Source organism: Mustela erminea, chromosome 5 (genome assembly GCF_009829155.1).
Source record: "Mustela erminea isolate mMusErm1 chromosome 5, mMusErm1.Pri, whole genome shotgun sequence".
Lineage (NCBI taxonomy): Eukaryota > Metazoa > Chordata > Mammalia > Carnivora > Mustelidae > Mustela > Mustela erminea.
The window spans coordinates 65,772,471-65,776,213 of NC_045618.1; positions in this window are offsets into that span (position 1 = coordinate 65,772,471).

Sequence of the window (3,743 nt, forward strand, 5' to 3'; positions counted from 1 at the left end):
AAACAAAATTATCAAAGACATGGAATTTTTTTCTTTTTGAGGAAGGTAGCTTTTGTAATCCAACATTTAAGAGTAGCTTCTCTGATTGTTTTAATGCACTGGATAACTCCAGTCTGATTTTGAAGCAAAGTCCCCTGTTCACGCCCTAAGATACCACTTGGAGCTTTCGGTCAGGATGAACTCATTGTGATCATCTCAGGCAAGGAAGGAACAAGAGGAATGCTTTGGATAACCTGAAGTTTTTGTTATTTATTTATTTAAAGATTTTATTTATTTGAGAGAGAAAGACAGACAGGGAGAGAGAGTGAGCAGTGGGGGTGGGGAGGGGCAGAGGGAGCAGCAGATGATGTAGGACTCCATCTGAGGACCCTGAGATCATGACAGAAGCTGAAGGCAGATGCTAAATGGACTGAGCTATCAGGCACCCCAAGCAGAAGCTTTTTTTTTAAATTAAAGATTTTACTTATCTGGGGCGCCTGGGTGGCTCAGCGGGTTAAAGCCTCTGCCTTCTGCCCAGGTCATGATCCCAGGACCCTGGGATCGAGCCTCGCATCGGGCTCTCTGCTCAGTGCAGAGCCTGCTTCTCTCTCTCTCTCTGCCTGCCTCTCTGCCTACTTGTGTTCTCTGTCAAATAAATAAATAAAATCTTAAAAAAAAAAGATTTTACTTATCTGAGAGAGAGCAAGAGCAGGAGGTGAAGGAGCAGACGAGGAAGCAGGCTCCCCACTGAGCAGAGAGCCCGATGTGGGACTTGATCCCAGGACCCTGGGATCATGACCTGAGCTGAAGGCAGATGCTTAACCGACTGAGTCACCCAGGTGTCCCCCAAGCTGAAGCTCTTTGAGTGGATTAATGAAAACCAGGTCTCTCTAGTTAGGTTAATTGCCGAGTAGCTAAGGAGAATGCTTGTCAGTAATAAGCAGGAGAAAGTCAAGGTTAATACTTTGCAACAGAGAGGTAGAAGAGACAGTTGAGAAAGATGGATGGTGAAATACTGGATAGTTTTCTCCCTCAATATTGATTTTTAAATTAACTTCCTTGGAGTAGAGCACATGTCAAAAACCCTAAATTAAGTGACAGCTTCCCATATTTGCCCGTAGTAGAACGGCGACTGCATCCCTCAGTACAATTTGGGGCCCTGTCTAGGCCAACAGGGGGCAGAAGCTGCAGACAGGCAGGACCTGCGGTTGCTGTGCTGGTACCCGCTGGCTTCAGATCTTGAAGGGCAGCCCAACGGAACACAGGACTTGGAACTGCAGACCTGGATTCTGGTCCTGACTCATGGGTCCTGACCCATTCACTAGCGTCTCAGCATTCAGCTCAGGTTTTTTTTTTTTTTTTTTTTTTTTTTTTTTTTTTTTTTAAAGATTTTTATTTATTTGACAGAGAAATCACAAGTAGACAGAGAAATAGGCAGAGAGAAAGGAGGAAACAGGCTCCCTGCTGAGCAGAGAGCCCAATGCGGGGCTCGATCCCAGGACGCTGAGATCATGACCTGAGCCGAAGGCAGAGGCTTTAACCCACTGAGCCACCCAGGCACCCCCAGCTCAGTCTTTTTAACCATCACCTTAGGGCCTGAAGAGCTGGTGGTAACACCTACTTCACAAAATTGAGGTAAGCAAATGAATCAAGGTGTAGCTTTCAGCAGTTCAGCACAGACACTGAAGATTATGATGTTAACTGTGGTCGCTGAACAAAGCACTCAAATACAATGTCCCCTTAGACTAGGAATGCTTGCCTGCCTGGGAGAAAGGGGGTCATAAGACAGGGGACTTCAACATCTTGTCCTAACTGGAAGCCCAGGTGGATTGTGTGACTCAATAGTATATCTCTCTGCCTCATTTCAACAGACTTTCAGAGTTGGGAATTTCCTGGTGATACAGATGAGCCAATGCACAGTCGTAGCTAAGAGCACAGATTGGGATTGAGCCGGAGTCTCACTGAGCTGTGTGATCTAGGGGAAATTCTCCAGGCCTTGTTCTCTTGCCTATAAAGTTGGGACTGTAGTAGTATTTACCTTCCTGGGTTACTGTGAGGACTTTACCTAGTGCTCAGCAAGTAGTAAGCACTGCTCTAGGTGTAAACTGTTAATTGCCTCAAGTCAATAAAAAAGTGGACTGGCTGCTTCCTAGTGATTTGTAATGAGATATCCCATAGAAACAGATGGGTGCCTTTACAGGAGGGGTCCTGTGGGCAGCTGCTCTGACCTAAGTTGTGTTGAGTCCAGCTAGTTTAGATCTTAGAAGGCCCTTTGTATTCATTCTCTCTTGATCTCAATCAACCTCTCTCTCCAGGGATTTAATAACTGTGAGAATTCATTATTAATCACACCCACAAACAGTTTGGAAGTGTCTAATATATACAAGACCCTGGGGATTCAAAGATGAAAGTCTTTGTCCTAAGTGAGCTCTGTTTAGTTACTTAGGTCAAGTGCCAAGATAGATGTCCCATTTGTATGTGCTCATAGAATTCAGAACATGCCACTGACTTACACTAGTCATTCAGGGAAAATGTCCAGAAAAAGATAAAGTCCCTGTACTAGTTAAGACTCATCTGTTTGCAAGTGACAGAAATCTAACCCAAATAGGCCTAAGCAAAAAAGGAGAACTTAATGGCTCATGTAACTAGGAAATCCAAGGGTAGACTTCAGGCTTGGCTAGATCTAGGAGTCAAATAATATAGTCAAGGTACTTCTCTTTCCATCTCCCAATTCTTTTTCCCTGAGTCAATCTTCTGTGGCAGACAAGCTTTCTCAGTGTGGCTAGGAATGAGAACTATATGCATGTCCTCCCAGCCTCACTTTCCTAGAGGGAAAAGAGGAACTTTGCTTTTTAAATATCCATGAACCATTTCTGGGGAAGGATTATGACTTTCACATAATAAACAAATGTGTTTCCTCCATCATTCAGATAGGGGATTTATCTTGTTCTGTGTTGTATTAATAGTACCTAGAAGAGTATGATCTAGAATAGCACATACAACAGTATGATATATAACAGTATGATATATAACAAAGTAAGTTCTTAGTAAATATTTGCTAAGTAACTGAACTAACCAGCTATATTTTGGCCATGTGTGCACTCCACGTCTAGGGGAGCAGGGTTGCTACCAACAGGAAATTGGTAGAAAAATATTTTGAGCACCCCAAACCATTAGTACCTCTATGATCCTGAAACATGGGCGAGACTTTCCCAGGAGAAGAGTGGAAGCTTCCCAGGCATAGGTAACAAATGTGTAAAGGGATGGAGGTGGGAAAATGAGGGAACTATAGATAATTTGGTATGGATAGAATATTGGACCATAGGAAGACAGTGTAGAAAATGGGCTTATAGAGGATCTTGGTTTGGGATTTTTTTCTTTTTCTTTTTTTGGGCTATTTTTTGAAATTAAGGTATGATTGACATATAATACCATATTAGTTCAGGTGTATAATATAATGATTTGATATTTGTATATATTGCAGAATGATCACCACAATAAATGTAGTTAACATCTATAGTTACAGAAATTTTTGTGTGTGTGATGAGAACTTTAAAGATTTACTTTCTTAGTAACTTTCACATATACAATAGGGTAGTATTAACTACAGTCACTATGCTGTACATTATATCCCCACGATTTATTTACTTCATAACTGGAAGTTTGTACCTTTGGACCCCCTCTACCCATTTCACCCACTTCCCACTCTCAACCTCTGGTGACCATCCATCTTTTCTTTGTATCTATGAGCTTGTTTATTGGTT